Source organism: Dermacentor variabilis, chromosome 2 (assembly GCF_050947875.1).
Source record: "Dermacentor variabilis isolate Ectoservices chromosome 2, ASM5094787v1, whole genome shotgun sequence".
NCBI lineage: Eukaryota > Metazoa > Arthropoda > Arachnida > Ixodida > Ixodidae > Dermacentor > Dermacentor variabilis.
The window spans coordinates 106,361,346-106,374,201 of record NC_134569.1 but is presented as its reverse complement, the minus strand read 5'-3'; the positions used below and the strand labels follow the sequence as shown (position 1 = coordinate 106,374,201).

Here is a 12,856-nt window from a genome sequence, read left to right as displayed (position 1 = left end):
GTGAGCCACAGGTGTCTATGCTAGAAACAAATATGAACTCGGCAGGTTGCCAACAGTAGCTTCTGCAAAAGACGCTTAGTATTTGTCTTTTTCTCCGACAGGGTAATGAATGAGCTACCCAGGCACAGATGTAAATGTTGAAGTTTTCTGTGCGGTCAAAGCAAGTCTAACCTACCGCTACCTTCCCCATCACAACCGTTCGGTCTGAAATACGATAACTTTCTGAACAGCGTATTGAAGGCTATAGAAACTCAGCAGAATTTTTGTAAAATGTCAGAATGATTTTTGCAAGCGATATGTCTGTGTTATCGTTTTCTTTTCGCCCTATTCATATGCATACCGCTTGCAGAAATTATACAGGCATCCATACAGAAAGACTGTAATTCAGTGTAGAGACAATCTTCAAATGCAGTCTACATTGCTTAAAAGTCTCATATACACTATATTAACTGTGACTACACCCTTTATGGACTATTTCTAGAAGGATCTACACAGTTATGGACTTGCAGCTGTAATTGACATTGTGTAAATGACGTCCCCATAGTTTGTATATGCAAGAGGAAAGTATGCATATATGTATATATATATATATATATATATATATATATATATATATATATATATATATTCATTTTCAAATGCGAACAGCAGAGCGCATGGTGATTGCACAACCCAGAAAAAGAAAAGAAAGAAAAAAAAGCTCGAATATGTATGACCAACTCTGATGTGTCAAGGCCGTCCCTTGTGGCACAACCTAGTAGGTCGTACTTACACATCCCTACGGTTTTTTGTGCTTTTCGCTCGGCTGCGCAAACCCACACACTCAGCTGCAGTTCACATTTGAACCAGAACGACTGCAGATAGGACTCGAAAACAGGCTGCATCGACGAACTTCCTCTCGACCATTTCCTTCATTCGAAAGAGTTACTTTAGCCATCGCTCTCGTGGAAAATCATTTCATTCATACTCGGGGGTGAAGGGAGAGGGGCTCGGAAAAAGTAAAACTAAGGGCCCGTCCGGGATTTGAACCCGGGACCTCTCGCACCCAAAGCGAGAATCATACCCCTAGACCAACGGGCCGACGCGAGACTGCCTTATAGCACCGGTGTAGGAAAGCCACGGCTCTGTTCGAGAAGTTTTAAAACCCGGTTCTGGCGGATTTAATATTCTTGCCGAGGCGTTCAACGTCTGCGCGCGGGACTCCCCAGCGCCTTCTTCGCTTGCCGTGCTAAAACGGCAGAAGAAGAATAAAAAAAATGGATTGCAAGGTTCTTCGAACCATTGTCAGATGGGAAGAGGACTTGGCACCTTTGAAGGCAACGCGTCCATGAGCGTACATATACTCATCAACCCATCATCATCCGATACATTGACCCCGGTTCTCCCCCACAACCCGGGCTGACTGGGTGGGGGGACTTGGTTCGGGCCAACGGTCCTTCCCGGACAAGGGGGCTGTTGTGGTGCAGCAACACAGAGTTACCGCACGCAACACACAAACAGCCATGTCGGTCTTACAGGACTCAAGCCTGACTGACCCTCGGACTGCCTCGGCGCAAAAGAGGCCAAGGCATACAACCATGGAGAGCACCAAAGCCGTCCGCGGAGCAGCGCGACCAACCGAGGGTGCGCCACCACCGGTTCAAGCTCTGGGTTCCACTGAACCAAACAAAACCCCGTAGATCGACTGGCACACACGGCCGAGTCGAGCGACCTTAGGAGCATGCATCATAACTTAATGGATAGCTTTCCGCCTGACTCATCAAAAATCACCGCAGGACGGGCCCACACTTCGAGAAACTTCTTCTCGCCCAAGCGGTGCCGCTCCCGGGTGAGATGGAACCAGATCTCCTTCCGTGCTTTCGCAAGCACTTCGTGAAGGCCCGGCGCCCTCCCCCCGAAAACTGCATCGCGGCGTGCCGACCAAACTTGGTAGGAGCACTCGGCGAGGAGAAGCACGAACTGGTTGACCGCCTGATTAGGCAAAGGGTGCAAAAATCGGACTGTCTGATAAGGAACGCCTGGGAGATTAAAAAGACGAGCGGAAGAAGGCGCTGGCGACGCCGTTCGTTACTAGGTGAATCTATTCAAACGTGCTGCGAGTATACGCGCCGCGGTACGCGTGCCGGCGTACTTGGTATTTGTAGGGGTGGCGTCCCGCACCTCGTGCACAACGAACTTTCTCTCACCCAACCTTCTTCCACCAGGCCTTGTCGAAATGAAGCTTGACTTCCTAAATTCGCCATGACCGTTTCGAGTGTCTGCCTGTCTGCCGGAAGCCCCGCAGCGTACAGGCCTCTTTTGTGTGTGTATGTGTGTGTGGGTATGCGAGTTTAGAGAGGCCCTTTCCTCGAATTGGAAGAGGAGAACGTCCACGAACCCGCAACGCGCAGAAAAGACGGACAGGTGTCTACAATTCCAGGAGGCGTGACGACCTCCTCTCTGCAACAAGCTCCTCTCTGCAGCAGCTCTTTCTGTGCCGGTCACGTGACGTCGACGGAAGTAAGATCCCGTCCACGATTGTAGAGAGCGTATTTAAGGCGCTCCGAGATGTACTTTTAGGCACTTCATGCTCCTCTCATTTTCTTTCATCTACCTTTGAATAAACCGTGCATGTTTCGCACTAGAAATCGTCTCGCCCTTGCTTGGTCGCCATGGTCTACCGGATGCCTGCAGCCCGCCGACAACGCCACGCTACCCAATAAGTAACGTCGGTCGAGCTTCGATAGGCAGGCGCCGCTACTTCTCGCAGCAGTACGATACGCTACCCTGGAGTATGTAGCCGTTTCGAAAGCTGCAGTGATGAGTTCACGTCGTTGCCGTTCTCGATATACAGTTGCACTCGCTCGCCACACTCACGTATGCAGAGTATGATTCTTTGAGAGACGTCAGACTACGCAGCTTCGCGTATATAGGACTTTATAGTGTCCTTGTATACTGAGTTCGGCTGGGCGCGCCATTCGGGCCATTTTTCGAAATCCGCCATGTTGTCGAATACTGTAATTGCGGTGTTCCCTTTTTTTTTTTTTTTTTTTTTTTTTTTTTTTTTGAGGCCGTCGGGGAGCCCTCCGAGCCAGCCGAATCAGAGATGACGAGATGGCGGAATTGGACAATGCCCGGAATAGAACGCCCAGCGTTTATCTCCATCGACGCTGGGCAGCTTCGTTGTGGACGTTCCGCTTCGCGAATTCCTTTTATACGACGCTCTGAGGTGAAGTTCGCCGTGCTCTTCGGCCCGCCCAGCCGTCTTCGTTTTTCGTTCACCACGCAGGCATGCGGAGCAACGTCGTGCGACACTCGCGTGGGGATAACGACTAAACCGCGCGCTTGAAGGCAGCGCACTCGGAAGTTTGGCCGATATACGGAGACCCGTGCACAGATTCGTGCTACAGATGTGATCATCGCGTCCACTCGCGGGACGGAAGCCTCTCCCGGCGATCTTCCATTGCGCCTGTCTTGCGGTCAGCTGTCTTTACATCCTACACTGTAAACGAAAATAAACCCACCTGGGAGTTTTTAAGAGGTGATGTGCCCTAAAACCTCCCCTCTCAAATATTTACTCCGATGTATGGGAGCAAAACAGCCCCATCCCCTCGTTTCACTCCGCTGGCTAGCTGCGGGAGTATTAAGGCGACATGACGCGATTTTACTCCGCTTAAAAATCTTGTTCTCCCGTGAAACTCCGACAGGGAGTTTTAAAAAAACTCCCATCCACCGATACAGGTTGGTCACGTGGCGCTTCCCATGAGGCTGTGCGCCTCGCCAGCGACCGGGCGCGTTCGGCGGAGCGGGCAGTGCTCATGGCTGACGGTTTGTTTACGTCTGTGAAGTGTCGTTCCGCGACAGCGTTTCGTCAATTTGTTTCCCGTATTTCCTTCCAGAAAGTGTTATTGGCATGCCTGAAGCTCACTGTATCTCAGCATCAAGTACATTAGCTGTGATCGCTTTGCTGACAACGATGATTGCAAGAACCACGTTTTCAAGTGCGGAAAAAGGCTTAGGTATACCTCGAAGCTGCTCACTGGCTCGTGATGTCGGCTCACGTTCTGGCTGTGTTTTCGTGCTGCGTCACCCTGTCTTGTGTTCTTCAGTACGTGAAATGCGACTTCTATGACCTTTTAGTACATGCTGACAACGTCCAGTGTAGTGTTTGAAAGGACCGCGTAGCAATGGCAACAGTAGCCACTGTTCGAGCGACGACATCCGTGCTAGTCGCGCATGAATGGCGTAACCCAAGTTCGTTGCGGTGCTGTGTTGCCAGTGAGAAAGACCGGAGTGCAAGCAACTGTTTTTATGTATCTGTGAACGGATATCCTCGCCCGAAGAAAAACGGTAGGACATAAGTATGCGTACTGAAAATAAAGCTTCTTATTGAGCGATGTGAATCGAATTGTTATCGCGCATATATGTTTTGGTCACGTCGTTGCTTCCTATATTGCATTAACATTACGCTCTATCCGAGACATTGATTTAGACGCATGCCTGCTGGCTCCGAGTTTAGGGATTCACTCGACAGATCAGCGATGTAGCTCCTTTTCGCAACCGAGACAGATTGCTCGGACGCAGAGCAAGTAGTGCGGTGTATAAAATGTATGACTGCGCATTTCTCGGTGTTAATTATGTCGGCTGCTGCGGGTCATACTCAAACGTAATAATTTCTTGCTACGCTACCACTATATCGCAAAAATTTAATTTTGCTATGCAACACATGCGCTTACATTTTTCTTGCTTACTGTAACTAACGCACTACTTTTTGGCCGCGAAGCCGGCAGTGTGCGAAGTCGCTTCAGCACTTACAGAATGGCATGATAATTTTGAAAAATTACGCCATTAACTTTTTCTCTCTCACTATTTTGAATTAACAGTTTTGTGTTGCTTAAGGTATTCTGTTAATTTCAGAGAGAGAGAGGTCTCGTATGAACGAGCATGTGAGTCGTAATTCTGAAAACAGCACAGCTGCTCCCTAGGCGGTTTCGAGGCACACAATATCGTGGCTATATATACTGGCACCGTTGCTTCTTGAGTATCGCGTGTACGTGTGATGTCTTTCAAATTTCTGCATTGGGTGTTTCTGAAATGTTTATGTATGTCATGATATATGTGCTTTCATTGACTTGTTCCGTCGAATTCGACGCGGTCTCGTGTGCATATTTCGAAATTTGACCAGCAGCCTCTGCATGTAAACATGTTCGCGCAAACTCACGCGATGGCTCTTTTTATACTCCCATTGCACCTCGAAAGAACTCCGTCAATAGCAAAGCAAAAAATAAAGAAAAGACAGAAAAAAAACTCCCATAATTCCACGCGAAAATTCCGCTCGTACGGAGTAAAAATTCTACTCCGATCATACGGAGCAAAAAAAACTCCGAACCGGGGGGTCGCTATAGGACAAGCAGTACACTCCCACCTCGGAGTTATTTCCGTTTACAGTGTAGATAATTCTATAGACAGCCCTAGACGTCGTTTGCTCCGTTTCACGCTTATCCAGGCAACGCGGCGGTGTATTCCGCAAGTATAGTACGTGCGGTCACATATAAGCGTCACACACTGCGCGATTTTTGCATATAAAGCCCCTGAAAACAAATAATTTCGCAGCGCAGTTTTTTTCATCGGCGACACTTTCTGAATGATACCTACTTCAGATACTACAATTGCAACTCGTGGGCGTAAGGCTACGAAAAAAAAAAAACTAAGGGCCCGTCCGGGATTTGAACCCGGGACCTCTCGCACCCAAAGCGAGAATCATACCCCTAGACCAACGGGCCGACGCGAAGGTCCCCTATCGCAGCGCTGTAGGAAAGTCACGGCTGCGTCCGGGAAGTCGTACAACCCGGTTCTCGCGGATTTAATCTTCTTGCCGAGGCGTGCAACGTCCGCGCGCGGGACCCGGCCCGCAGCGCCTTCTTCTTCGCTTGCCGTGCTTATATATATATATATATATATATATATATATATATATATATATATATATATACACACACACACACAGACCCCTTATTGGAATAGCGCACAATATTGAACGACTTACTTGATTTTCGGCATTCGGGCTCCCTATTTTTATTTTTTATTTTAAATTGTGCGTGCCCCATTGGGTGCTCAGTTTTAAATAGGTACAGAATTTTGAGCAACAAAGTATAGTGCCAACGAGCGGACATATCTTTCCCGATTTTTAAACAATCAATTACTGCAAAAACCCTGTAAGTATAACATCGACTTATCGGTATCGCTAAACCGCGCATATATCTCAATGGAATAGCGCCGGGTTTTCAAGGACTTCTTTCATTTTCGTATATTTAATATATTTGGCCTCCCAGATTCTTGGGCCAGAGGGTATATGTGCCACCGTCACATAAGGCTCATGTGAGCCTTTAGCGTATTTACATACGATTCGCCAGTTAATCTCTTCTTACACATTCCCTCGTTATTCTTCACTCGACAAACATCAAACGTTGCCTTTGTCCTCGTGACATTTCTGCGTCGACATTCCACATTGAGCATCCGCATTTCGGCGTATGTATACGTAGTTTGCGAACAGTGTAGTGCAGAAGCATAGAAATTACACATTAAAGTTTGAACCTGTGCGGTACATAAACATAAACATTACATGAGAGTGCACGTTGTATTTGATTAAAACAAAATGTATGCGCCAATGAAGTTATACAACATTTAATAACCGTTTCACGAACGTTTCGCTTCACGTCAAATCTAACGTGTGCGTTCGGTACGAATAATTTGCCCGCAGCATGCATCTTCTTGCATGAAATTTAAATGAAAGCTTAGCTCAACGTTGCATAGAACGATTGCGTAGGACTTCCCGTAATTTTTAAAGTCAAGCTTTCTTTGCCTCTTTTTTTTTACTATGCCACTGCTGCTGCTGGTCTTCCTGCTGCTGCTGTTTCTGCTGTTGCCTTGCACGCCCCATCGGGGCGTGGTTAAGAGCTCACAGCAGCCTGAAATACAACCCCAGTGAGCGCAATCGCGATAACGTTACTTACAAGAGGGTCCATTTTCCTCTCGTATACAATCCAATGCAATCACGACCGATGCAAACCAATGAACAAATCACACGGTGGCACATATGCATAGGTTGTGTACGACTACGATAAGAGGCCCCTTCTGCGGCTAGTAAGGCTTGTACTCAACGAATAGAAGCGGTGACTTCACATTTAAGCATCGCAATGCTACCGCGAATCGATTTCTGCGTGATGAGATGGTTCTGCTAAATTAGCGGAAATTAAGCGCTTGGCTCTTGATCGCACGATCGATAGACTGCAACAAGCCGCAGGAAACGGAGACATCTCAATCGTCTCCTTCAATTTTCAAAGTTTACACGCCCACGCGGTGGACATTGAAGCGGATTTCGTAATGCCGAAAGCACACACACCATCGCCGGGTTGGAAACGGGGATTGCCGACCCGCAATTGCACTGATTGCCGGTTTCCAACGAGTGTGCTACTGGAAGCGTCAGTCTGTCAGATGGCGCTGGAGAGGCCATTTACAAGAGAGACATGGCCGCCCATCTATCCACTGGGCCGGCAATGTTGTCCTTATACCAGGATTGAGAAGCGAGGTGCGCACTGGTTGACGGCGTTGCTGATGCATGCGTTGTGCAACTCAAGTACGGGGACGTCGATGTTGCACTGGCCGCCGTCTATCTATATTAGACGGCGGCCAGTGCAACGTGCAACAGATACGTGTGCAACAGATACGGCCAGTGCAACAGATACGTGTAGCGTATCTTCACGACGCGCACTACTGGCTGGCAGAAACACGACACCAATACCAGAGGTCGTTTAATGTATGGAGCAGTATTTTTGATGGCAACATCATCGGACCCATCTGTTTTGACTGCGCACCAACGACGCAACGCTACGTCAACGACATCCTCGAGGGCCCCGTGAACGACGCGACTGTTTGACTGTTGCAACGTTACACTTGCGCACCTTCGGAACATCTGGTTTCAACACTATGGTGATCCTGCGCATAGTAGTAGTCAGTCTCAAGCGTGGCTCAACAAGCTTTTTCCTGGACAGTGAATTGGCCGGCACGGACCTGCACACTTGCCTACAAGGTCGCCGGACATGTCACCGCATGACTTTCTTTAGAGCTACATGAAAGATCGCGTGTATAGCAGCGAAACTACCACACCGGACTCTCTAAAGGCAAAAATAAGATTCTGCCGCAAGATTCCAACGTCGTTGGTCAAAGCTGCAACACAAGTGTTGGAAAGAAGCAAGTACTGTATTGCTTCAGACGATGACCTGTTTGAGTACGTGCTATAAGTAGAAGTGGAAGATAACCGCTCAAAATTGGTGTAAAGCGTGACTGTTTAACACAGCTTTATTTTGTCACCCTATATTTACATTAAAAAAAAGCTTGCGACAAAGATATATATATATATATATATATATATATATATATATATATATATATATATATATATATATATATATATATATATATATATATATATATATATATATATATATATATATATATAGGTAAAAAAACTGCTTTGTTTGCCTATTTTCCGGAGTTCGAGAGACAGAAAGGGTAAATGGCTAAACTAGTTGCAACTTTGGATGTTGTCTTTTTTTTTTTGTGGGCGGCTGAGACGCCTTACGTGCTTTTGGTTTATTTCTTATTGAAATAAACTCCTCAGTAGCTCTTCTCTGTTTTTCCGAGAGCTGCCTTTTTATTTTTTTCATGCTCCCTTATGCCCTTTTTTTTTTTAACATCGGTTGAATGTCTTTTGTAACTTTGTTTCATGATACGCGAAGGTTAAAGCTTCGTGATCGTGATCGCGCACAACATTCTTGCGTCCGCAGGTGCTGACGCTTATCTCACCACGCTAGTGTGGTCGCGAAACCTCTCCAGCCACACTACATGACGAAGCCTTGTACGACGCGGCGATGAACGAATGCAGCCGTACATGTTTCAAAGGTTGCTTGGAGGCACTTTAGTAGCCGCGCACGTGAGCGCATCCATTTCATATTTCGCGTGTTTCGCAGGCTTTTGTTTTTTTTCTTGGAAAAAGCAACCGAGCGCACTTCAGCACGAATTAAATGCTTGATTCGGAGGGCATTTAAGGTGCCCGACAAAGTTGTAATTGCCATGTTTGCGGTTCAAGGATTAATTAAAATCACACTAATTAAAATTAAATGATTGATTGATTAATATTTCGTGAAGGAAAAACACTAACTGTAAGTATACACGACTGCCGCTGCTATGCAGTCGGTACGATTTCTCTAGAGCTCTTGGTTTCTTTTTCTTAAATATTGGTCCAAGTTCACTGGAACCCTGGTGTGTCCATGTGTGTGTGCGCGCGCGCGGGTGTGTGTGTGTGTGTGTGTGTGTGTGTGTGTGTGTGTGTGTGTGTGTGTGTGTGTGTGTGTGTGTGTGTGTGTGTTTGTGTGTGTGTGTGTGTGTGTGTGTGTGTGTGTTTGTTTGTGTTTGTGTGTGTTTGTGTTTGTGTGTGTGTCTGTGTGGTTGGCTGATATCCATTTTTTCTTTCTTATCCAATTAGTAATTATCGAATAGTCTAGCCCAGACGCAAATATTCACAGCAGGACTCTCTATTTCAGCATAGTTAAGTACCGCTCCTGCATTGACTATATAGTGCGAATAAGACGGCTACCTATCGGGGACAAATGGTCAGTTTTACACACAACATCACCAACTCTCATTAGGAAAAATGCGTGAATAGCTTTTCAACGACATTAGAGTCGGGTTGCAAACAAACTCTACATGATAAAATAGCTGTTGTATGGCTAGCTTACCAAAAACGCTAAATGAATCGTTTTCGAAGAAGAAAGAAAGGATCACAAGTTGCAGAAGGATAAAAATAACCGAAGGACTTGTCTGCCTTAAATAAGTACATTGCGTCGACACACACAAAAGGGTCCATTGCGAGGAAAAACGTGACTGCTTGCAGAGTAAGAGATAAAACTGCTACACAGATAGACAGCCAAAAACACCAAATAAGAGAGTGCAAGCAAAATTCACAGATTTTCATGTAGGCTTCCGCCGCGTCCGAAAACAAAGCTTGTGGTACCCGTTTTATTACTGCACTGCTTCGAAAACTATTACTGCGAAACCTAGTGTAATTAGCGACACCTTCTTTGGCAGATCGATAACAGTAACCAGACTTAAACGATCAGTTGTTACGAAATATTTGGTTATAGTTTCGAATATACCAAGCAGTTTATTTTCGAATATTTCACACTATAAGTATTCATGTTCAAAACTTCGACTATTCTCCCACCCCTAGCTTTATCTTCCCCGCCACGTATCAGCCTTTCGTTCGATAATGTTATCAATCCCTCACCACCATGGTGAAATTAATTTCATGCACCGCAAGTAAACAACAAACAACGCGTCAAAAGGAAGGGCCCGTCCGGGATTTGAACCCGGGACCTCTCGCACCCAAAGCGAGAATCATACCCCTAGACCAACGGGCCGATGCGAGATTCGCTTCGGAAGCGCTTTTTAAGGAAAGGCCGGTTGCCGTTAGAAGGCGTCGAAATCAGGTTTCGAGAGTCTTTGTACCTTTGCGCTATAGCCAAGAGCAATGCGGGGAGACACGTCTGCGTATTCATTAAACGTCTTGGCTTCGCTCGCCGAAATGCACGGAGGGTATAGCGTAATGTGCCGTTAAATTCTGGCTGATAGCCAGTATTGTAATTCGAACATTCGGAGCTCGTGGCTTTTTGCTACAACGAACGCCACCTATTTAAAAGACGCATGTCACACGCGATTCTAGGTAATTGCCCCCCAAAGTAAGGGCGCAATTCTTCGTACGGAGTATACCACGGGTTATTTGCTTAAGTTTTGTCGGTGGCGTTTCTCAGTGCCATGTATTTGGTTGTTGCTAGCATTGGATTTCGTTCATTCAGTCGTGCTCGAGCACTTAGTGTGATGACAGCAGAAACTGCTAGCAAATGACTCGCGTTAGCGCTATCCATTTGAAGTCGCTACGGGAGACGGAAGGCCACACCACATGCGGATATGAGCCCTCTCTGATGAGCACTCGCTAGGATGCCCCCCCCCCCCCCCCCCCCCGGACCCCTTTTCTTGCAGGGCTAAAAATAAAATAAATAAATAATATGTGCCCTCGCGGACATGATCATTTGCTGAAACACGGGGTGTCCTTTCTTGCTTTTTTTTCTTCTTTACCATACAAAACGTTTAAAAATAAGTTCCGCAAAATAGCTTCATTGTAGTCCTTCAGATGGATTATTCGAAGCGGCGGACATCAGTCGCACGAGAAATGGAAATGCATAATCAACTAATTAACACAAATTCGCTAATTGACTTCTTAATTATTAATTACTCCACGGCACATACTGCAATTTACGAATTGTAGCCGGAGAGTTTGCAAGGCATGTCCACTTGGAACAACTTGAAGGATGGCGCGGGTTTCGGTATCTACGCCGTGTGTGCGTGTGTGTGTGTGTGTGTGTGTGTGTGTGTGTGTGTGTGTGTGTGTGTGTGTGTGTGTGTGTTGTTGGTGGGCTGATATCCTCTTTTTTTTCGTTACGAATTGAATGCGAATAGTAACTACCGAATAGTCTAGCCCAAACGCAAATATTCGCACCAGGGCTCTTTATTTTAGCACATTTAACTGCAGCTCCTGCATTGACTATATATGTGCAGTGCCAAAAAGACGGCTAACTATCAGGAACAAATGGTCAGTTTTGAACATATGACCAACTTTCATTAGAAAAATGCGTGAATAGCTGCTCAACGACATTAGAGTCGGGTTGCAAATAAACTCTATGTGATAAAATGCCTGTTGCATGGCTATACCAAGAACCCTAAATAAATGGTTGTCGTAAAAAGTTGCGGAAAGATAAAAATAACCAAAGTACTTGTCTGCCTTAGATACGTAGATTTCGCAGACACGCGTAAAAGGGTCTATTGCGAGGAAAACGTGACTTGTTGTAGCGTAAAAAAATAAAACTGCTACACAGCTAGACAGCCAAAAACATTAAATAGCAAAGTTCAAGCAAAAATCACAGATTTTCACGTGATACTAGCGTTGTTTTCGGACGCGCATATTACCCGTATTACCGTATTACCGTATTACCCGTCGTATTACCCGTTTTAGAACTGCATTGCTTCAAAAACTGTTGTCGCGAAACCTAATATAATTTGCGATACACTGTTTAGCAGATGGATAACAGTAACTAGACTTAAACGGTCTGCTGTTGCTTGGTTGTAGTTTTGAATATACCGAGCAGTTCATTTTCGAATACGAATATTTCACACTGAGTATTCATGTTCGAAACTTCGATTATTCTCCCATCCCTCGTTGTGTTTTACTCTCGACGTATCTGCCTTTCGTTCGATAAAGTTATTTGTCCCTCACTATTGTGAAATTAACGGTCCTGTAACGTAAAACTATTCCAATATGTTTTTATTCCAATCTCCTGACGTCAAATTTGCGTAACCGCCGACGCAAGCATCGGGCGGTCACCCACAGGGTTTGTCTGAAGAGACAAATCAAACGCTATCCTCGTTTATAGGAGGTCAATTTTGTTTGCTTTAAAAACGAATAACATTACCTGCACTGAGCGGCTTGTCTTGTCTGATTGGCTGACAACAGGCGAGGAGAACGCTCAAGTGGAGAGGGGGTCGATAGGGCCGAGCCACCGCACTGAAAGTCGATAACCGGATGAAGAAGGTGGTACCGGCGTCGGCGATTGGTCCGCTTTCGCTTACTTAACTTGCGGTGGCTGGTCGAGAATCGCGGCGGCATGCAACGGAAGCTTAAGAATGACGCTAAAACGGGTCCTCAGCAATGACGAGTTGGCCGAATGAGGTCGTAAACGTGCTGAAAGTGCTCGAAAATGTTACA

General features: G+C 46.1%; 3 non-coding genes across 3 annotated transcripts; all 3 read right to left on the bottom strand.

The window, feature by feature from the left end:
• Positions 1 to 1,008: 1,008 nt before the first annotated feature.
• TRNAP-UGG (transfer RNA proline (anticodon UGG)) lies at positions 1,009 to 1,080 on the bottom strand. The gene has a single exon. It is a non-coding gene; the product is annotated as a tRNA-Pro (tRNA).
• A 4,610-nt stretch (positions 1,081 to 5,690) lies between these two features.
• On the bottom strand, positions 5,691 to 5,762 carry TRNAP-UGG (transfer RNA proline (anticodon UGG)). The gene has a single exon. It is a non-coding gene; the product is annotated as a tRNA-Pro (tRNA).
• Positions 5,763 to 10,385: 4,623 nt separating this feature from the next.
• TRNAP-UGG (transfer RNA proline (anticodon UGG)) lies at positions 10,386 to 10,457 on the bottom strand. The gene has a single exon. It is a non-coding gene; the product is annotated as a tRNA-Pro (tRNA).
• Positions 10,458 to 12,856: the final 2,399 nt, after the last annotated feature.